This window comes from Mobula hypostoma, chromosome 12 (genome assembly GCF_963921235.1).
Source record: "Mobula hypostoma chromosome 12, sMobHyp1.1, whole genome shotgun sequence".
In the NCBI taxonomy this organism is placed as follows: Eukaryota; Metazoa; Chordata; class Chondrichthyes; order Myliobatiformes; family Myliobatidae; genus Mobula; species Mobula hypostoma.
The window spans coordinates 28,916,772-28,940,558 of record NC_086108.1 but is presented as its reverse complement, the minus strand read 5'-3'; the positions used below and the strand labels follow the sequence as shown (position 1 = coordinate 28,940,558).

Below are 23,787 nucleotides of genomic sequence, written 5' to 3'. Positions count from 1 at the left end.
GAGCAATAGTTAGTCTGCACAGCTGTAAAAAAAAATTAGAGGGAGTGTTGGTGCTGACCTCATCATATTTTTGGAGGGATGTTGAGGATTTGGAAGGCTTACTCACTGGAACTATCTTGAGTGAGAAACTACTTTTATGTGGAGAGAGTAGAGAAAGGAGAGCAAATGTATTTAACAGATGTGTTCAAAGTTTTTTCAAGAAGTAAGGTGAAACTGTTCTCAGCAGTAGAACAGTTGTCTTTGGAATTATAATATAATCAGCATAATTACCAGTGAGGAAACAAGTTGGTTTTTAATTGCAGTAGCAGGCTGTAGGAGTGACGTCAGTAACTACTTTCAGGGGAAAAAATGTGGATACTTGGAAGGAAAATTCTTAGTTGGACTAATTAGCGCTGGTGTGGCTCAGTGGGTTGAATAGCCTTTCTGTGTTTCATGATTACATGAGATAAATATATTATCCAATATTGTCCTTGGAGGGAAAAAGTGTTTAGACTACATGCAGTTTTGAGTATTTTTAACAATATTGACACAAACATGGATGTTTACTTTTGGTATTTTAACATTTACCATTGCGAATTTTCAGCTTACACAATGCTTAGAATATGGGACAGGCAGTATCAGAAAAGTAGACTTTACATAGTCACCTATTGGAAAAATAGGTAAGTATCGTTTCACCTCCTTTAAATTGTTGATCCCATTTGTGCCACATTTGTAAGCAGTAATTGAAAAGCATAAATATGACCTCAGGCTCTATTTTAAAAGATTTGGGTGATGGTCAGTTTGTTAATATGAATTCTGATTATCAACAGTGAAATTTTTTTCATTGATCTGTGGACGAAATGGACATTTATTGATGTTGGCTGATGATTTTAAGCAAATGCATCCTGCTGAGCTGGGACAATTAAAGGCCATGAATTTGTGTGCCTAAATGATACAATTTGCATGGAGCAGTCCTGTGGCATGCAAGATGTCGCTCGTGATATACAGTACAGCGTTTTGTGGGCAGTTCACACAACTACTAGATGACCTACTAAATATTCTTCTGAACTGTCTAACGAACCAGCGATTTTATAATCTGAAGGATTTGGCTTGACTTCGGGAATTTAGGTGCAGCACCTTGAAGATGAGGAGTGGTCATTGCTGGGGTGGACTTCACACCAGATTAAAGGGCCTGAAAGCAGAAAACGAACCATTGTTCAGTGGTGTCTGCCTGCGTTTGACCCATTTCCCGCTCTTACTGCTACGACCATACTACCATTGGGGGGGGCGCGTGGGGGAGTGTAGGAATCATGGGTCCTGTGTCGCCAGTTGTTGCCCTGCAGCCATTGGGCCTTGTGCTTCAGTGCCGAACTGACTACTGTAGCTGTGACTCACTTTCAGGGACGCTCCAGCTCATGTTCAATGTGTTATTTGTTTACCTTTTTCTGTTGTGTGATTTGTCTTCTTTTGCACATACAATGTTTGTTGGTTTTTGTGTGTGGTTTTTCATGGATTCTATTGCATTTCTTTGTTTTGTGGTTTCCTGCGAGAAGATGAATCTCAAGTTTCAAAGTTCAAAGAAAATTTATTATCAAAGTACCCATATAACCATATAACAGAAACAGAACATCTCGGCCCTTTTAGTCCATGCCGAACGCTTACTCTCACCTAGTCCCACCGACCTGCACTCAGCCCATAACCCTTCATTCCTTTCCTGTCCATATAGCTATCCAACTTTACTTTAAATGACAATATCGAACCTGCCTCTACCACTTCTGCTGGAAGCTCGTTCCACACAGCTACCACTCTCTGAGTAAAGAAGTTCCCCCTCATATTACCCCTAAACTTTTGCCCCCTATCTCTCAACTCATGTCCTCTTGTTTGAATCTCCCCTACTCTCAATGGAAAAACCCTATCCACGTCAACTCTATGTATCCCGCTCATAATTTTAAATCCCTCTATCAAGTCCCCCCTCAACCTTCTACGCTCCATAGAATAAAGACCCAACTTGTTCAACCTTTCTCTGTAACTTAGGTGATGAAATCCAGGTAACATTCTAGTAAATCTTCTCTGTAATCTCTCTATTTTGTTGACATCTTTCCTATAATTCGGTGACCAGAACTGTACACAATACTCCAGATTTGGCCTTGCCAATGCCTTGTACAATTTTAACATTACATCCCAACTCCAATACTCAATGCTCTGATTAATAAAGGCCAGCATACCAAAAGCTTTCTTCACCACCCTATCCACATGAGATTCCACCTTCAGGGAACTATGCACCATTATTCCTAGATCCCTCTGTTCTACTGCATTCTTCAATGCCCTACCATTTACCATGCATGTCCTATTTTGATTAGTCCTACCAAAACGTAGCACCTCACATTTATCAGCATTAAACTCCATCTGCCATCTTTCAGCCCACTCTTCTAACTGGCCTAAACTTCTGCGAGCTTTGAAAACCCACATCATTATCCACAACGCCACCTATCTTAGTATCATCTGCATACCTATAAATCCAATTTACCACCCCATCATCCAGATCATTAATGTATTTGACAAACAACATTGGACCCAGTACAGATCCCTGAGGCACACCACTAGTCACTGGCCTCCAATCTGACAAACAGTTATCCACCACTGCTCTCTGGCGTCTCCCATCCAGCCACTGCTGAATCCATTTTACTACTTCAATATTAATACCTAACAATTGAACCTTCCTAATTAACCTTCCATGTGGAACCTTGTCAAAGGCCTTACTGAAGTCCATGCAGACAACATCCACCGCTTTACACTCGCAACTTTCCTAGTAACCTCTTCAAAAAATTCGATAAGATTTGTCAAACATGACCTTCCACGCACAAATCCATGTTGACTGTTCCTAATCAGACCCTGTCTATCCAGATAATTATATATACCATCTCTAAGAATACTTTCCATCAATTTACCCACCACTGACGTCAAACTCACAGGCCATCTACAACCTGTGATTCATTTCTTTGCATTCAAAATAAATACAATAAAACGACAATGGAATCAACGAAAAATTTCATAGTATAAAGGTGGACAACAACCTGTGTGCAAAATACAACAAATTGTACAAATACTAAAAGAATAAATGAATAATAATGAACAAATAAGCAATAACTATCGAGAACATGAGTTGTAGAGTCCATAACTCTGAAACTGTTGTGGAACAGTTAAGTGTCGGGGTGAGCGAAGTTGAGTGAAGTTATCCCCTCTGCTTCAAGAAGCCTGTTGGTGAGGGGTAATAACTGTTCCACAACAGTTTCAGAGTTATGAACTCTACAACTCATGTTCTCGATAGTGCTTTCAGGATTGGTTTGGGGTTGCATTGTATGTGCAAGATCAGAAAGTCTCACAATATCTCCCACTAGGACTCAAACATTAAGAAATAGTGATTAAGTCGGGTGAAGGAGCTGTGCTCTTGCACATGAGGAAGAGGGAGGATAAAAAAAAAAGAGCAAAAGCCTTGCTTCTTTTTGATTCAGGAGGAGATGAGGTCAAGTCTGTGCTGGCTTGTATTAAATACTATCGTAGCAAAGCAGCATCCATCATCAGAGTTCTTCACCAGTCAGGCTATGCTCATTTCTTGTTGCTGCCATCAGGTAGAAGGTCCAAGAGCCTCAGGACTTGCACCACCCGGTTCAGGAATAGTTGCAACCCCACAACCATCAGGTTCTTGAACAAAGGGGATAACTACACTCATCTACCATCCATTGAGATGTTCCCACAACCAGTGATCTCACTTTGAGGACTCTATCTTGCTATTTCATGTTCTCGTTATTTATTGCTATTTATTTATATTTACATTTGCACAGTTTGTTGTTTTCTGCACTCTAGTTGACATTTCATTGATCCTGTTATAGTTACTTTTCTGTAGGTTTGCTGAGCATGGTCACAGGGAAGCTAATGTCAGGGTTGTTTATGGTTACATATACATGTATGTGCTTTGATAATAAATTCTCTTTGAACTTTGAATTATAAGAATATTCGTCCATCTCTTCCTCCCCCCCCCCACCCCCAATGGCTCCACAAGTTATTCTCCCTCAGGTCCCTGTTTCTTCTTTGGGCAAATTGATTCTATTTCCATCATTCCTGCAGATAATAAGTTCCAGATCAACTGCTGTTTTCCGCAGAAAGTTTATCTTCATTTACCCAAAATTTTAAACCCATATCCATCGATCCCTGAATCATGAACTGATAAAATTTTGAGACATAGAGTAGATGGGTGGTATCTTTTTCCCAGAGGTGAAATGTCTAATACCAGAGAGCATGCATTTAAGGTGAGAGAGGAAGGTTTTTTTAAACCGTGGTGGGTGCCTAGAATGCACTGCTAGGGGTGTGTTGGGAGCAGCCGGCAAGTGTCACCACACATTCTGGAGCCAACAAAGCATACAATGCTTGGTAGAACAGCGCAGAGCACAACGAAACAGAACAGTCCAAGCAACAACAGCGAAACAGCCACTGTTTCACCCACCCTCTCTGACCTTGACCAAACCACGATGTAAATCTTTCCCAAATCTCTATTTTGCTTCACTGTCCTCAGACTTTACTTTCATTAAGTAGTGACCAGGTTAAAAAGCTCAGTCTATTTTCAATCTGTAACAATTTGGTATAGAAGCATCTATTCATGAGGAAGTATTAATTCTTGTGTCTATGCAGTGCCTCCCTGCTGGAGTATGATTACTCTTGGATGAATACTCCAGTGCTGGATAGTTGTCCTGAAATCCTTTTCGTTCCTTGATAAGGCAAGTGTTAAATAATCTTGAAGGCATCAAGCTTCATAACACTAAGAATGTGCATCCCCCTTCAAAATACCATGATTAAAATCACAAGATAGTACTTGGTTTCTTTTGCTATTTACAGCCTGAATAGGGGCTTTTCAAATATAAAATCAGAATATTTTCAAAACTTCAGCTGTGCACTGATGAAAGAACTATAGAATCATGCTTGTTACCATGCCCTATTAAATCCTTAAAATTGCTGAGGGATTTAACCCGTCAATACCACATCACGTATCAGGTTGAAGAAGCAGACTTCTCAAATAGTAGAGGCTAAAGATTTAAGCAACACACATAAAAGTTGCTGGTGAACGCAGCAGGCCAGGCAGCATCTCTAGGAAGAGGTGCAGTCGACGTTTCAGGCTGAGACCCTTCGTCAGGACTAAATTAAAGAATTATATCTTTTGCCACTGCAACCAACTGTTTTGAAGTTGGCTTTTTTTAAAATCTTAAAAAAATATTGAAAATTCAGTTTCTTCTTAAATGTATGATTGTGGTACAGAATGGTTAAAACCTTCAGTACATTTCAGACCTAAAATATTTTAACAAACATGTATGATAACAAATATGATTTTGTAGTAGATCTGAATAAATCATTTACTGAACCGTAAAGCTGTTGTGTCTTTTACATTTTGAACAGTCACATGGCCAGGATCAGTGAATTGGTTTGAAATAATTTAATGTGTAAGTTAGAGTCAAGTTGCCAAATGAAGACATTGGGTAGTTGAAAACGTTTTAAGAACCCTTAACTGTTGTAACCACTTATGGCACGAGATTTAGGCTCGAGAGTAGTCAGCCGAGTTTTTGAGCCAGATGAATTATTTCTTTATGGGTTTTGTTTTCAGTTGCTCATTCTTCTGTCTAGTTACTGCGTTATAGTTCCGTTTGGAATCATCATCTTCTGTTTGATGATCTGAGTTGCCGAGCTCCAGTTTTTTACGATCACTGAGTGGTGAGTAGTTCATGAGTTTAGTCCATTTATAGTCTGCATCAACGTTGCACAATTAATATGGCAAAATCCTCTAAAAGCAATTCACATGGACTTTATTGACCAAAACCTAGCATTTAGCTGCCTAGCTAAAAGAATGGCCGACATATCACAAACGTTGGGGGTCAGAGAGGGACGAGATCACAGGGTCACAGTTGCGGAAGTGAAATAATTGGAGACATAAGAGATTGCAGATGCAGGAAATCTGAAACAACACACAGGATATCAGTTATTATCCCACTCTTGTCTCCCCCCTCCCTCCTGCACCTATATCCTAACTTCTTCATTCCCATTCTTCCCCCTCCTTCATCTGCATATCATTCCACCCCCCCACCCTGTATCCACCTATCACCCACCAACTTTTTATACTCACAAGAGGGAGTTCCCCTCTTTCTATCCAGCCCTGATGGAGGATTTTAGTGCAAAACAGCGGCTGTCCATTTCCTTCCATAGATACTGCCTGACTTGCTGAGCTCTTCCAGCTCCTCTTTGTGTTACTCTGAATGTATAAGTGATTCAGTACAAAATGGTGCAGCCAGTCGAGCCACTGCCTCACAGTGCCATAGACCATTCAGTCTGTGTGCTTTGTGAAGTTCACCAGTTATCCCTGTGATGAAAATTCAAAGTAAATTTCATTATCAAAGTACATATACAGTTTCAAGAAGGGTTTGTGAACCCTTTGCGATTACCTGGTTTTCTGAAGTAATTACTCATAAAATGTCTGATCATCTAAGTCACAATAATAGACACACACAATCTGCCTAAATTAATAACAGACAAAGAACTGTACTTCTCGTCATTACTGAGTACACTATTTAAATAATCACAGTCTAGGTTCAAAAGTATGTGAACCTCTGAAGTAATGCCTTCTACACAAAGGCTATTTGGAGCCAGGTGTACCAATCAATGAGATGACATTGGATTTGTGGGTTGTAGAGGTGACCTGCCCTATATTAAAAAATCACAAAGTCAGGTTACTGATGGAGCCTGCTCTTCTCAAGAAAGATCTGTTTATGTGCACCATACCTTGATCAAAACAGCTTTCAGAGGACCTTAGAAGAAGAATTGTAGAGATGCATGAAGCTGGAAATGTGACAAAAGCATTTCTAAAGACCTAAATGTTCATTAGTCCACTATAAGAGAAATAGTCTACAAATGGAGGAAATTCAGTACTGTTGTTACTCTCCTTAGGAGAGGACATCCTGCGAAGATCACACCAAGAGTACAACATGCAATGCTGAAGGAGGTGAAAAAGAACACAAGGGTAACAGCAGAAGACCTGCAGAAACCTCTAGAACTTGCTAAAGTCTCTGTTCATGTGTCCACTGTAGAACGGTGCATGTCCCGAGTTTGCAAAAGGCCACCTGGATGTTTCACAATACAATGTTCAATGGTCAATGTTCTATGGACAGATGAAACAAGAGTTGAACTTTTTGGCAGAAATGCACACCACTGTGTTTGGAGGAAAAAGGGCACTGCACACTAACACCTCATCACAGTTGTGAAGCATGGTGGAAGGAGCATCATGGTTTGGTGCTTCAGGGCCAGATCAGCTTGCAATCGCTGAGGGAACAATGAATTAAAAATTCTATCAAGACATTTTAAAGGAGAATGTCAGGGCAGTGGTCTGTCACCTGAAGCTTGATAAAAGTTGGATGATGCAACATGACAGTGTTCTGAAACACCTGAATGAATCAACAACAGAATGGTTTTAGAAGGAAGAAAATTCGTGCTTTGGAGTTGCCAAGTCAGAGTCCAGAACTTAACCCAATTGAGATGCTGTGGCATGACCTGAAGATGGCCGTTCCTGCAAAGTATCCCAGAAATATTGATTAACTGGAATGGTTTTGTATGGAGTCTGAAATAGTCTAAAATTTATCCTCGCCATTATACAAGTCCGATCAGCAGCTAGAGAAAATGTTTGGTGGAGGTTATTGCTGCTAAAGGAGGTTCTGCCAATTGTTAAATGCAAGATTTCCCGTCTGTACTGTGAATGATTAAACAATGTGTTCAATAAAGACATGAAAAGTAGAATTGTTTGTGTGTTACTAGTTCAGGCAGATTGTGCTTGTCGATTGTAACTTAGATGAAGATCAGACCACATTTTATGAATAATTAATGCAGAAAACCAGGTAATTGCAAAAGGTTCACAAACTCTTTATTGCAACTGTATGTCACTATATACAATTCTGAGATTTATTTTCTTGTGGACATAATAAATCTACAGAATAATAACCATAACAGAATCAATGTATGCCCAAGCGTACAGAGGACAACAAAATATAGCCTGCTGGTCAATGTAGTCTCAATGTTGTATATATCTCTCTGACTCTGTTTTAGGTTTAAATTTTTTGGTTTGAACTTGAGTACATGTCTGTTTCTCTTACTGTACCTGTGCAGTAAATGGCTGTTGTGTGTTCTTCATGCCGGATGGTAGAGTTCTGGGAGACCCAGTCTCTTCCCGTGGAGCTACATCTGTGCGAAGTGCATCTGCCTGCCGCTTCTTGAAGACCATATTAGGGATCTGGAGTAGCAACTGGATGTCCTTTGGCTTGAACGGGAGAGTGAGGAGATCATCAATTGGAGTTGCAGGGAAGTAGTCACCCCGAAGTTGCAGGAGGCGAGTAGCTGTGTGAACTGTCAGGAGAAATGTAAATGTATATGTTAGAGCAGAGCACCCCTGTGGCCATTTCCCTCAATAATAAGTATACCGTTTTGGATATTGTTGTGGGGGTTGACCTCCCAGGGGAATGCCGCAAAGACCAGGTTACTGGCACTGAGCATGGGTCTGTGGTGCAGGAGGGAGAAGAGGGGAGCGGTAGTGTTAGGGGACTCAATAGTTCTTGGATCATTGGGATCTCTTCTGGGGGAGGTATGACCTGTTCAAAAGTGACAGATTGCACCTGAACCCAAGGGGAACCAGTGTTCTCGCTGGCAGATAGGTCAGAGCTGTTGGGAGTGGGTGGATTAAAATAATTTGGCAGGGTTGTAGGAACTAGAGTGAAGGGACTCAGAATAGGATGGAAGGTGAAAAAGCAAAGATAGTGTGCAGTCAAACTGTCAGGAAGGGCAAAGGTAGGTGATAGGACATAAGTGCAGCCAGCAGGCTGAGCATCGGTGCAAGGGGGTATGGAGAGAAGGCAGGTACAGGGTTCTGAGTTGGATGATCAGCCATGATCATACTGAATGGCGGTGCAGTCTCGAAGGGCCGAATGGCCTACTCCTGCACCTATTTTCTATGTTTCTATTAGGGGTGCAGAATCAAGAAGGGTAGCAAATACAGCACTCAAAGTGCTATATCTTAATGCTCGCAATATAAGAAATAAGGTGGATGATCTTGTTGCAATATTACGGATTGTCAGGTATGATGTTGTGACCATCACTGAATTGTGGCTGAAGGATGGTTGTAGTTGGGAGCTAAATGTCTAAGGTTGCACGTATCGGAGGGATAGGAAGATAGGTAGAGGGGGGTTGGTATGGCTCTGCTGATAAAGAATGGCATCAAATCAGTAGAAAGATGTGACATAGGATCGGAAGATGTTGAATCCTTGTGGGTTGAGTGTAGGAAGTGCACAGGTAAAAGAACCCTGATGGTAGTTATATACAGGCCTCCCAACCGTAGCTGGGATGTGGACCACAGATTACACTGGAAATAGAAAAGACGTGTCAAAAGGGCAATGTTATGACTGTCATGGGAGATTTCAACACGCAGGTCGATTGTGAAAATCAAATTGGAAATGGATCTCAAGAGTGAGTTTGTTGAATGCCTGCGAGATGGCTTTTTAGAAGTTGGTTGTTGAGCCTACTAGGGGATCAGCTATACTGGATTAGGTGTTATGTAATGAACCGGAGGTGATTAGGAAACTTAAGGTAAAATAACCCTTAGGAGGCAGTGATCACAATAAGATTGAGTTCAACTTGAAATTTGATAGGGAGGAAGTAAAGTCTGATGAGGCGGTATTTCAATAGTGTAAAGGAAATTACAGTGGTATGAGAGAGGAGTTGGCCAAATAAATTGGAATGAGATGTTGGCAGGGATGACAGAAGAGCAGCAATGGTGTGAGTTTCTGGGAAAATGAGAAAGATGCAGGATAGATATATTCCAAAACAAAAAAAAAACTCAAATGGCAAAATAGTAGAGCCATGGTTGACAAGAAAAGTCAAAGCTAATGTAAAAGCAAAAGAGAGGGCATATAGCAAAGTAAGAATTAATGGGAAGACAGGATTGGGAAGCTTTTAAAACCTTACAGAGAGCAACCAGAAGAATCATAAGGGAAAAGGTGAAATGCAAAAGCAAGCTAACAAATAATATCAAAGTGGATAGTAAAAGTTTTTTCAAGTATGTAAAAAATAAAATGAGTGTGGATATAAGACCACTTGGCAAAATGGAGAAATTATAATGAGGGACAAGGAGATAGCAGATGAAGTAAATGAGTATTTTGCATCAGTTTTCGCTATGGAAGACACTGGCAGTGTGCCAGATGTTGAAGGGTGTGAGGGAAGCGGAGTGAGTGCAGTTACAAGGGAGAAGGTATTCAAAAAGCTGAAAGACCTAAGAGTACATAAGTCACCAAGACCAGATGAACTGCGCCCTTAGTTTCTGAAAGAGGTAATGGTGGAGATTGTGGAGGCATTAGTAATGATCTTTCAAAATTCATTGAACTCTGGAATGGTGCCAGCGGACTGGAAAATTGCAAATGTCACTCCACTCTTTTAGAAAGGAGGAAGCCAGCAGAAAGGAAATTGTAGACCAGTTTGCCTGACCTCAGTGGTTGGGAAGATGTTGGAGTGAATTTTTAAGAATGAGGTGATGGAGTACTTGGTGACACAGGACAAGATAGGACAAAGTCAGCATGGTTTCCTCCAGGGAAAATCTTGCCTGATGAACCTTTTGGAATTTGAGGAAATTACAAGTAGGATAGATAAAGGGGATGCAGTGGATGTTGTCCATTTGGACTTTCAGAAGGCCTTTGACAAGGTGTCACAGATGAGGCTGCTTACCAAGCTGAGAGCCCATGATATTAGAGGAAAGTTACAGGCATGTTTAGAGCATGGGCTGTTTAAGAGGCAGCGGGTAGGAATAAAAGGATCCTTTTCTGGTTGGCTGCCAATGACAAGTGATGTTCTACAGCGGTTGGAGTTGGGACTGCTTTTTATGCTGTATATCAATGACTTAGACGATGGAATAGAAACTTTTTGCCAAAGTTTGCAGATGATATGAAGATTGATGGAGGGGCAGGTAGTGCTGAGGAAACGGGTAGGCTGCAGAGGACTTGGACAGATTAGGAGAATGGGCAAGAGAGTGGCAAATGAAATACAATGTCCAAAAATCTAAGATGCAAAGGGAGTCCTTGTGCAGAATGCCCTAAAGTTTAACTTGCAGGTAGAATCTGTGGTGAGGAAGGCAAATGCAATGTTAGCATTCATTTCAAGAGGTCTAGAACGCAAGAGCAGGGATATGATGCTGAGGCTTTATAAGGCACTGGTGAGGCCTCGCCTTGAGTATTGTGAACAATTTTAGACTCTTCATCTAAGAAAAGGTGCGCTAGCACTGGAGAGGGTTCAGAGGAGGTTTACAAGGATGATTCTGGGAATGAAAGAGTTATCATGCGAGGAACATTTGATGGCTCTGGGTCTGTACTCACTGGAATTTAGAAGGATGAAGGGGGGAATCTCATTGAAACTTTTTGAATGTTGAAAGGCCTAGACAGTGTAGATATGAAAAGGACATTTCCCATGGTGGGGTGGTCTAGGACAAGAAGGCACAGCCTCAGGATAGAGGAGCGGCCATTTAAAATAGAGATGCGGAGAAATTTCTTTAGCCAGAGGATAGGAGTTTGTGGAATTTATTATACTGGCAGCTGTGGAGGCCAGGTTGTTGGGTGTATTTAAGGCAGAGCTTGAAAGCTTCTTGATTGGACAAGGCATCAAAAATTATCTGGAGAAGGTCGAGGAGGGAAAAGGAGAATCAGCCATGATTGAATGACAGAGCAGATTCGATGGGCCAAATGGCCTAATTCTGCTCCTATGTCTTATGGTTTTACAGTCTTACATCCTGCAGTAGTAGGAATTGATTTTTCTAATGTGGCGATTTTCTTTTTGTTGTGTATATTTAAAAAAATTGGTTTAGTTTGATAAAAGCAATTGAATTAAAATAAGAGTCCATGAAAAACTCTTTTCTCTCTGCAGTAAGGGTATGAACACTTTGAAAGCCTGAAAAGTTTTGCTTCTCTTTAAGTACTCCTAACAGCTTAACTTTGAGGTAGGTATATGTTTTCTAAATATAGGAAATATAAGATCTCAGTCCGTGTCTGCATAAGTTTTTAGTTCGAAGTTTTCACTCAGCCAACTAAGCTGTTAATATACTTATGAAAAACATCTTTTAGATAGATGGCTACATTAGTTAAAATTGGGATGGAGTGGGGAGACATCGGAATCAGATTTAATATCGCTTGCAAATTTGTTGTTGTGCTGTGGTACATTGCAATACCTAATAAGAACTAAATTACATAAAGAATATGTATTTAAAAAGTTAAATTAAATAAATAGTGCAAAAAGAGAAAAAAGTAATGAGCACCCATTCATAAATCCAGTGGCAGAGGAGAGAAGGCTATTTCTGAATTGCTGAGTGTGTGCCTTCAGTCTCCTGTACCTCTTCCTGATGGTAGCAATGAGAAGAGAGCATGTTCTCGGTGATGGGGGTTCATAACGATGGATCACTCCTTGAAGACATCCTGAATGCTGGGGAGGCTGGATCTTTTAGAATCTGTTGACCCCAATACGTATATGGGTTTGGTAAGTGGTGTTGCGCATGAGGCTTTCTGTATCTTGAATTATATATCATTCTTTTCAAAAACAAAGCAGTTAGTGATTCACCCTGTAACAATTGAGTTATTCAACAGTGACAGGTTTAGTAGTAGGCAATGATAGAGCTCTTCCTGTTGGACCAAGTATTGGTTTTGCCTTTTTTTTGTAATTCCATTCCAAGAAGAAATCCATTAGTCATTGAAAGAAGTTCTTTTGGAAGATTCTTAAAAGTTGTGGAAGATATAAAAGAAAAGTGGAAAATCATAAAAAAAGAGATAACGGTGCCAGCATCCGCCTGGCTGATTCAAATTTGAACGAAATGGGAGCTGCCTGACTGTGTATGTCTGAATGTTTGTAGAGACTTGCTTCTGCATAAGCTGTGTGTCTGACTCAGCCTTATGAACTTGTTTCTAGGTACATGAGTCAACATATCCTGCCTTTTTTCATGAATCTGTAGAGGTCAGTTGGTAGTTCTATTTTATAACTAACTTTCCAGAAGGATGTAGCACCACTGGTTATGGTTTAATTATAGATATAACCATATTGGGATATTATATTGCCAGTTATTTATCACATACATTAAAAAAACATCAAGATAGTTTTACAATTAACCCTCTTGCTACCCAGGACAGTATTACAGCTGCTGCAGTAGCTTTTAAAGTGAACATGTCAGAAAGAATGCCAATTAGTTTATTATAGTCACATGTACTGAGATGCAGTGGAAAGCTTTTGCCTGCATGCCTTCCAGACAGACCGTCCCATAGATAAGTAGATCAAAGATGTACAGGAAGCAAACAATGCATGATATGGTGTTACACTTTCAGAGGAAGTGCAGTGCAGCTGGATAAGTAAAGTGACAGGATTACGATGAAGGAGACTGAGAGATCGAGTTTGTCTTCATCATACAACGGTGGTATAGAAGTTGTCCTTGAGTCTGGTGATATGTATATACAGACTTACATGTCCTTTGCCTGATGGAAGGGAGAATGACTGGAGGGAGGGGTGTTCGAGGAGTCAGTGACGAGGTTGGCTGCTTTCCAAGGCAGAGTAAGTGGAGAGGTGGTTAATTTTCATGATGAACTGGGCTGCGTTTACAACTGTCTGCAATCTCTTGCAATCTTAGGCAGAGAATTTCTATACCAAGTTTTAATGCCGGTGTTCCCAACCTTTTTATGCCATGGATCCCTACCATTAACCGAGGGGTCGATGGACTCCAGGTTGGGAACCCATGCTCTAAAGTATATGGATAGATGCTTCCTACTGTGCATTCTATATTGCATCTGCTTTAGAAAAAAATGGTGAGGTTCATTGAGGACCCATGAATTTCCATAGCCTTCTGAGGAAGCAGATATGCTAGTGTGCTTTCTTGACCCTTGTGTCTATATGGTTGGAACAGTGTCTACGTGGTTGAAACAGGACTATTTATTGGTGATATTTAAACCCAGGAAACTGAAGAACCTATAGCCAAGTAGAGTGCTGCCATCTGCAATCTTGTAAATGGAGTTAGAGTGAACTCCAGCCACACAGCCCTAAACTTATAGGGAGCACTGTAAAGGGCCTAGGACGCAGCTTTGTAAGGTGACAGTATTGAGGATAATTGTGCTGGAGCTGCCTGTACTTACTGATTGTGGTCTTTTCATCAGGAAGTCAAGGACAACTCAGAGAGAGAGAGAGAGAGATGCAGAGTTCTAGGGGGAAGCTTGGAGGAGAGTTTGTTTAGAATTATAATATTAAAGGCAGAGCTGTAGCCAATAAAAAGGAGTCTGACATGAGTATCTCTGTTATCCAGATGTTCTGGAAATTGGTATAGGTCAGGAAGACTGTGTCTGCTGTGGACCTGTTTCAGTGGTAGGCAAATTGCAATGGGTTGATGATGTCTGGGAGGCTGCAGATAATGTGTGCCATGACCTACTGCTGAAGCACTCCAAAATGCTGGTTGTCAGAGACATCAGCTCATAGTCAATGAGACATTTTTTTTCTTTGCCACCAGATGATACTGGTCATCTTAAAGCAAATGAGAATCTCCGATTTGAATAGTGAGAGGTGAAAGTTGTCTGCAAATGCTTCCGCCAGCTGCTCCCTGCTGAATCAGCGGACAAGGCCAGAGGCTCCATTGGGCTAGCCGTTAACTGCCCATTCTTATCACAGATATGAAAAGTATGAATTTATGTTTTGTGGATCCTCCGTTGTGAATTCATTCTTTGTTTGAAGACTAAGAATTCCATGAAGCCATTCTGACATGGGTATTATTTCAGCTACTAATACCAATCTCACTCAAAATAATAGGTGAGCAAAAGAATTGTGACAGCAGGGTAAGCTGCACTACTTGCTTAGCCAGCTGCTGAAACTGTTCGAAACATTCAAAAACTATTGAGTAAATACTCAGTTCATTGACTGTCTTAAATAAAAGATTCAAAATGAAATGCTCAAAGCACAAAGTTAAATGTAATAACATTTAAAAATAATGAAGGAAGCTACAAAATTATTCTCTCTCAGCCCCCTCTAAATCTTCCCTTTGTTGCCTTACACCTACACCCTCTGCCATGGGAAAGTGTTTCTCACTGCGAAACGTTAGCGTAGTGGTTAGCACAACGCTTTACAGTATCAGCAATCCAGGTTCAATTCCCACCGCCGTCTGTAAGGAGTCTGTACGTTCTCACTGTGACCCCATGTATCTTCCTCCAGGTGTTCCGGTTTCCTCCCACAGTCCAATGATGTACCGGTTGGTAGGTTGATTGGTCATTGTAAATTGTCCTATAATTAGGCTAGGGTTAAACCGGGGGTTGCTGGGCAGCGCGGCTCAAAGGACTGGAAGGGCCTCCTCTGCATTGTGTCTCAATAAATAAATTAATTCAATTTTATGGCAAAATTTAAAATTCTACTGCTTTCCCACGTAGCCAGATCTCCCTAATTTGTAAAAGGATCTTGAGCTTCTCTGGCATACGTGACAAATAAACTCTTCTTGGGTTTCCAGCCAGGTACAGATACCAATTTTAACCGAAGTTTCGATGACTAACTCTGCCTAGAGACGATACCTAGGCATATCTATATCTACCCCCGTTGTCCATCCCTCCTGATTTGTTAGTCCTCATCTAATCAGGATTCTGCTGTCCCATCTTGTTTATAATTGAATTCCAGTACTTATAGTGAAACCTTCGACTTTGTTAAAATTCTTGTCACCGGCTATTGCTAATTTCTACATGGAGGACTTTGAGGAGAGGGCACTGAACTGAGTTCATCACTGTTACGTCTCAAATGCTTCTTCAGCCTTCAGACACTCCTAGCTGTTCCACAACCACCTGAACAGCATACATGCAAACATTCAATTACAATGGAGATGGAGAAGAATGGTTGCCTCCCATTCCTTGTCATTGTAGTCTGATGGAAATCGGATGGCAGCCTCGGCCATGGCGTCTATTGGAAGCCCACTCACATGGACTTGTTCCTTAGCAATGACAATCACCATCTCACCTCCCCAGGTAGAGTGGTTCTTTCTACTTTGATTAACTGTGCAAAATTATTTCAGTAGTTGGATGGTCTCCACGAAGAAATGAGACGATTATGCACAACGTTCCTACAGAGTGGCTACAAGGTGAACGAAATCAATTGGGGCCCTTACAAGGACCAGCGGAAAAACCAGGAAACCTAACAATGAGGAGGAACCCGTTGCTACTGCCCGTCTTCCCTATATTTCCATGGTTTCTGGGAGAATCACCAGGATCCTGAAGAGGTACTGGATTAATACCATCCACAAACCCATAAGAAAGCTCAAATTGCAGCTTATGCGGGTCAAAGATGACCTGCGACTCAGGGTAGCTGGCGTTTACAGGATTCTCTGTGAATGCAGAGCAGTCTATATTGGCCAGACAGGGCACGTGGTGGAAACCTGCATCACGGAGCACAGGATGTGTATCTGTTTGGGTTTCCAGGAGAAGTTGTCTAGCAGAACATTGTATTCACAATGGCCATAGGACTGACCTTTGGCACCAAACTACTGTGCTGAACCAATGGCTTTTGGGACTGCCTGGTGAAGGAAGCCATTGAAATAAAACTAGACGATAAGACTTTTAACAAAGGCACTTGTCTCACTCTAAGAAAGTACTGGAATTCAATTATCAACAAGGTGGGACAGTGGAAACCTGATTGTATGAGGACTAACCAATCAGGGACAGATGACGGGGGTAGATGTATACCACTGGACTAGACATGCCCAGGCATCATTCCTGATGAAGATGGCAAGTATTGATCAATGAAACATCGGTTAAAATTGATACCTGTGCCCAGCTGGAAGCCCGAGAAGAGTTTATTTGTCTCTCTCATTTAATTGAATGGACTTGCTTTTCCTACTTGAGGTCAAAAATGGAAGAGATTCCAATGTCTCTAAGCGAATAGTTACGTGGAGTAATTGAAAACCTGTTATCCAAGTTCATCTGTTTTTCCTTCGTTATAACTGTATTTCACTGAATGTCATGCATCAAAACAGATGGAAGGGTGTAAAATGTCTATACTTGAGTGATATGTACTTGCAAGCTTGTAATTGAAATTTTTAATGCCATGTACGTCTTTAATTACAGCCAAACAAACTTGGCACTCAAAATTAAACTTACAAGTGTGGAGTCTCTTTCCTCTGCATTTGAGTTATAGTTATAAACTTTAAATAATTCCTGACACATCCCTAGTCCAAGTGACACTCATCTTTCAGTCTCTCCACTGTGGTTTAGAAAACTGACTCAAACTTCAAAAGTTGAACCTACACTTATTATCGAAGTATGTATAACTATACAACTGGGAGAATCGTCTCTTAACAGGCAGCCACAAAACAAGAACCCATTTTGAAAAAAGACTGTCAAACACCCAATGTGCAGAGAGAATAAAAACAACAAATCATGCAAACAATAAACATAAGCAATCAGTGTTCTGAGCTGAAGCCACAGTGAGAGACTGTCGACAGACCAAAGTTCAGCTCAGACCCAAGCAGCGAGCTGAACTGGCCCGTCCTCCACCTTGGGCCCCAGCAGCCTGACCTTTTCAATCTGGCCTGGTGCCTAAATCCTCGTCCAAACATCGGGTTCAGTCACTGATACGTTCTGGGGCCTGGATCCTGCTGCCTCTGTTCAGCCTGTACCCAACTTTTCTGATTCAGCTCAGTGCTTAAATCATTGTCCAAACATCGGGTTCAGTCACTTCGATGTGCTCATGAGCCTGCACCCCACCATTCGTTTCAAAGGTACATTTAATGTCAGAGAAATGTATACAATATACATCCTGATGCTTTTTCTTCGTGACCATCCATAAAAACAGAGGAGTGCCCCAAAGAATGAATGACAGATAAATGTTAGAACCCCAAAGTCCCCCCCGGTTCCCCTCTCCCAAGTGTAAGTGGCAGCAAGCAACAATCCCCCCTCCCCCCCCACCATAAAAGCATCGGCACCCGCCACCAAGCACTCAAGCATGAGCAAAACAACAGTAAAGACACAGACTTGCAGTTACCCCAAAGACTGCAATGTTCACCCAGCATTCAACATACCACAGTCAGTATCTCTCCCGCTCTCTCCCCCCTCCTCTTCCTCCCCTCCGCCATTAAGGGAGAAAGCGGTATCTCCATTTCACAACGAGCGCGGAGACATAACAAACAACTTGTTGGTTTATGATATTAAAAGTCCGTTTCGTCACTTTTTCAAGCTCTGTGCCCAAAGATCTCGAGTCTGGGCACACAGCCATAGATATTCCGGCTCCCCAATGACAGACGGATCTGCTGCCACGACACCGACCTTTGATCTGCTCATCTCCAGAGTCCCAAGATCCTAGGCCTCCAAAGCCAAGCCAGACTCTTAGGCTGAGCCCTTGGCGTGCCGAACAACGGCCAGTTATGAAACCCCGAGAGCGGGTCCCATTCCCGCAAAGAACCGTAGTCAGCATGTAACTCCAGGTCAGGGTCTTCAAAAGAACCCTGAAAGGAAAAGAATTGAGATATTAAAGATGGAAATAGAGCTGTTTCCGAAAATGTAAGCAAAGGAGTTGCCATTTAGCGCCATCATCACTCTGCTCCGCCTGTTCAGCCTGTGTCCGACCATTCTGATTCCTAGTTACCCCGATAAAGGTAGCACTCAAGTTCAGTATGTTTGTTAACTTTATATTCCAGTGCAAAATAAAAATGGTAGCAGACCCGTGACCAGGCAGAGGTGTATTGAATGACTAGCTCTGTTCACTGAGTGTATAACCTAAGCCCTTCTCTTCTATCTAAAAGCACAATTCAACAAGCATGGCTAAATTATAACCATTTTAACCACTAAAAGGTTGTGGTTGTGCTGACGACAGCATGGAAGAGATTTTAAAGTAACCAAGCAACACAGCACAGAATGAGGCCCTTCAGGACTTTCATGCCACGCTGTACAGTTACTTTGCCTACTCATCAGCCCACACCTGGACCATAGCCCTCCATACTCCTCCTGTGCATACACTTACCTAAAAATTTCTTATAAGTTGATATCGAACCCACATCCACTACTTTCTCTGGCAGATTATTCCACACTCTCACCACGCTCTGAGTGAAGATCCCCCTCTGGTTCCCCTTAAATATTTTAGATTATGAAAACACTCAGTCCTCTTTTATTGTCATTTAGAAATGCATACATGCATTAAGAAATGATACAATGTTTCTCCGGAGTGATATCACAGAAAACAGGACAAACCAAAGACTAACACTGACAGAACCACATAATTATAACATATAGTTACAGCAGTGCAAGACAATACCATAATTTGATGAAGAACAAACCATGGGCATGGTAAAAATAAAAGTCTTAAAAGTCCCTGAGTCGATCGACTCCTGAGTCCCCGATTGCAGGCGGCAGAAAGGGGGAAACTCCCTGTCATAAACCTCCAGGCACCGTCAACTTGCCGATGCCTTGGAAGCAGCCGACCACAGCCGACACTTTGAGTCCATCCGTCCGAAAACTTCGAGCCGCCGACCAACCCTTCTGATACAGCCTCCCGAGCGCCATCCTCTGCCGAGCGCCTTTGACCTCGCCCCGGCCGCTGAAGCAAGCAAAGCCGAGGATTTCGGGGCCTTCTGCTCCAGAGATTCCGGTTACCACACAGTAGCAGCGGCAGTGAAACGGGCATTTCTGTAGTTTTCCAGATGTTCCTCCGTACTCTCACGTCCGTCTCCATCAAATCAGAATTGTGCACAGTCGACAGATAACAGATAGTCATCACCGGAAAGGCCACACGCACTGCCGTTACGCCGCCATCTTCTCCTCCTTTTTCAGCTTTCACACTTAACCTAAGGCCTCTTGCTCTAGTTTTACCAAACCTTAATGGAAAAATCCTGTTTGCATTTGCCCTATCTATATCACTCAGAATTTTGCGTATCTCTATCAAATGTCCACTCATTTTCCTATGCTCCAGAGAAGGAAATCCTAGCCTATTCAACCTTCCCTATAAGCAACACACATCAAAGTTGCTGGTGAACACAGCAGGCCAGGCAGCATCTCTAGGAAGAGGTACAGTCGACGTTTCAGGCCGAGACCCTTCGTCAGGACTAACTGAAGGAAGAGTTAGTAAGAGATTTGAAAGTGGGAGGGGGAGATCCAAGCAGGCCAGGCAGTATCTCTCGGAAGAGGTACAGTCGACGTTTCAGGCTGAGACCCTTCAGTTAGTCCTGACGAAGGGTCTAGGCCTGAAATGTCGACTGTACCTCTTCCTAGAGATGCTGCCTGGCCTGCTGCGTTCACCAGCAACATTGATGTGTGTTGCTTGAATTTCCAGCATCTGCAGAATTCCTGTTGTTAACCTTCCCTGTAACTCAGGTTCTGAAGTCCCAGCAAAATCCATGTTAATTTTCTCTGTATTTTTTTCAATCTTATTGATACCTTTCCTGTAGATAGGTGGCAAGAACTGCTCCCAAATTTGGTCTCACCAATGCACTTAATACAGCATTAAGTGCATTGTAAGTGCATTGGCAGTCTCTTTAGTTCTGGGGATACATTAGGTAGCCTGGTTTTGCTTTTCCTGGAGTGAAGGTGGCTGCAGAGTGACCTGATAGAAGTATAAAGTTATCAGCAGCAGTGGATGGTCAGATTGGTGATGGGGTGGAGATGCATATTTCCCAAAGGAGGTGTACGGTGCTCCATCCCTCCGCTACCCTGAAGGTCACCCTTGGGCAAGGTTTATCACCTGCTTAACCCGATCCTCCCCCCCCAAAAAAAAAATCTGGATCATATAAAGCCATGGAAGACTGGTGGATAGTCGTATGAGCAGTTGGTTCGTATCACAAGTCCTGGTTATGCAACCACTCATGCCTGGAAGAAGGCAATGGCAAACTACATCTGTAGATAAGTTTGCCAAGAACAATCATGGTCAAAGACTATGATCACCCATGTCATATGAAACGATACGTAGTTATGAGATGGTCAGAATTTTTTTAAACCATAATAGGGCTATCAAAAAGAAAGGGCATAAGATTTAAGCTGAGAGGAAGGAGTATTAAAGGTGGAAAGTTGTTTTTTTTTCCTCCCATGGTGGTTAATACCTGGAACTGATTACCAGAGACTGAGATGGAATCAGATACAATCGCTTTGTTGAGGAGGCACTCAAACAGGCAAGGCATATAAGGTTGCAAACTTAATGTGGGCAACTGGATTAGTATAGACAGGCAAGAAAGTCACCAATGACTTGGTGACTGAAGTACCTGTTTCTGTGCTGCGCAGTCTCCATACGTATATGTGATGTCTTAACATCGTAATCTCCTGGTTTGTTTTAGCAGATTTAAGCAGAATAGTTGCAATTATGGTAAGTGTCAGCAGTGAAGTCGATTGAACATTTAATAGACTCAGATTAATTTTTTAAAAATTGGGAGTACAAAATTGTGCACTGAGGACGCAGAGGATCATTGTGCTCCACAGTAGCTGCTCACTGACTCCTTTTCAAACGTTTTCATTTTGAATCCATTCAGTATTATTTAAACAAAAAGCCTGCATCTATAACCCAATTAACTGAATAATTTGCTAAATCATTTCAGATAACAATTAACAGTGCGTATGGAATCACCTAGTAGTTCCAATAGAATAGAGGCAGTGAATGTGTTTTTTCCAAATTGAGTTAGATGAGATTTTACAACAACATGCTAATTTGATTCAGAGTATCCATATTTGATCTTACGGCTGGAGTCTGTGTAAAATTAAATCAGATAATTAAGATAGATACTTCATTGATCCCAAAGGAAATTAGTGTCACAGTAGCATTACAAGTGCACAGATATACAAATATTAGAAGGGGATAAAGAAAGTTTAAAAAAAAATGTTACCTCAATCAGGAGGTGTTGTCACTTCCCCTGCTATGGGTTGATTTATTATAGAGCCTAATGGCCGAGGGTAAGAATGACCTCATATAGCGCTCTTCGGTCCAAATCAGGGTTGTGTATCAGAAATGAGTTTGCTCAAGAATGTTAGTGCTTGAATTTTTTTAGACTCAAGTAACATTTACAGGTTTGAGGCAGATCTGGGGAAAATGTTGCTCGTTCGAACTGCAGATATGAGACAAATCTCTTGTCCACATGTAGATTGATTATGGAAAGAAGTGAAAAACAGCAGGATTGTTGAAATGGGTGAGTTTAACTTCTCCAATATTGACTGGGACTTCCTTAGTCCCAGAGGCTCTAGAGGCTTAAATTGGATAGAATTTGTTAGGTGCATCTAAGAGGGTTTCTTGAAACAGTAGAGGAGGGGCCATATGAGAAGACCACGGGAGTAGAATTAGGCCAGTCAGTCTATTGAGTCTGCTCTGCTGATTAATTAACCCTCTCATCCCCATGGTCCTGTCTTCTCTCCATAACCTTTTTTTTTGCCCTGAATAATCATGTGGTGCGTGGCCAAGTGGTTAGGGCGTTGGGCTCACGATCTGAAGGTCATGGTTTCGAGTCTCGGCCAAGGAAGCGTGTTGTGTCTTTGAGCAAGGCACTTAAGCATACATTGTTCCAGTCCACCCAGCTGAAAATGGGTACTGGCAAATACTGCGGGTTAACCTCGCGATAGAATGGCGTCCGATCGGGGGGGGCAGCCGGGGAAGTCTCATACTTTTGGTCGCTTCACACCACAGAAATCTGCATAAGCACTGGCCTGATAAGGCTCGGGACAGACTTTAACTTTTAAAATCTGGTTAAAATCTTCTATAATCTGGTTTTAAAATCTGGTGGGAGCTGGTTAAAGATCAGCCGATCAGAGTTCAAAGCTAGTATATTCCAGTCAGGAGGAAGGACAAGGGATGACAAGATATGGGAATCTTGGATGATGATAGAGGTTGTGAATTTAGTTAAGAAAAAGTAAGCGTATGTAAGGTTTGGGAAGCTAAAATCAGCCTGGGCCCTTGAGTAACATGAAGAGACCAGGAAAGAATATAAGGGTCTATCATAAGGGGCCTTTGCATGTAGGATTAAAGAGAATCCCAATGCATTTTGTACTTGTATTGAAGCCAAGAGGATGTCCGGGGAGAGGGTGGGGTCAATTGCGTATAAATCAGGGACCTTGTACTTGGAATCAGGTACTTAATGACTAATTTGTCGGTATTCACAGACAAGAATGATATGGAGATTACTGAGGGCAGTGTAAGGTATACTGATACGCCAAGGCATTTTGAAATTAAAAAGATGGTGGTGCTTTGTCTCTTGAATGTGGATAAGTCCCCAGGCCATGATGGTATGTATCCCAGGTTACTGAGAGAGACAGGAGAGGGGATTGTTGGGGCCTTGATAAAGATCTTTGTGTCATAACTAGCAACAGATGAGGCCCTGGAGGACAGAAATGCAGCCATTGTTTTTTCTTCAAGAAGGGAAATGGTAGTTGATAAGCCTCACTTAAATGGTCAGGAAGATATTGGAGAGGATCTTTAGGGATAGTGATTATGTGTATTCGGGAGGATGTCGCTTTCTCAGATATAGTCAGCATGGCTTTGTGTGGGGCAGATCATGTCTTACAAAATTGAATTCATTTTTGAGGAGGAGATGAAGGTGATTAAGGGTAGAGTAGTGATTATTGTCTGCCTAGGCTTTAGTAAAACATTTGCCAAGGCCCCTCATGGTAGGCTGATCTGGAAGATCAAGCTGCATGGGATTGTTAGTGACTTAGTAGGTTGTATTCAGAATTGGCTTGCCTATGAAAGACAGCACATAGTGGTTGAAAGGTGTTATTCTGGCTAGAGGTCTGTGCCTAT

At 41.8% G+C, this 23,787-nt stretch overlaps 1 protein-coding gene across 3 annotated transcripts in view; it reads left to right on the top strand.

Annotated features, from left to right (window-relative positions):
• Positions 1 to 23,787, top strand: part of LOC134354669 (uncharacterized protein C1orf21-like) — a 215,466-nt gene that overhangs the window by 43,129 nt on the left and 148,550 nt on the right. Inside the window, exon 1 of one of the 3 annotated variants that reach the window (XM_063063766.1) lies at positions 12,014 to 12,034. The exons of the other annotated variants lie outside the window; for them this stretch is intronic. The gene's annotated coding sequence lies outside the window, so the exon portion shown is untranslated. Of the gene's footprint in view, positions 1 to 12,013; positions 12,035 to 23,787 lie in introns of those variants that run through there. 3 annotated transcript variants of the gene reach the window in all.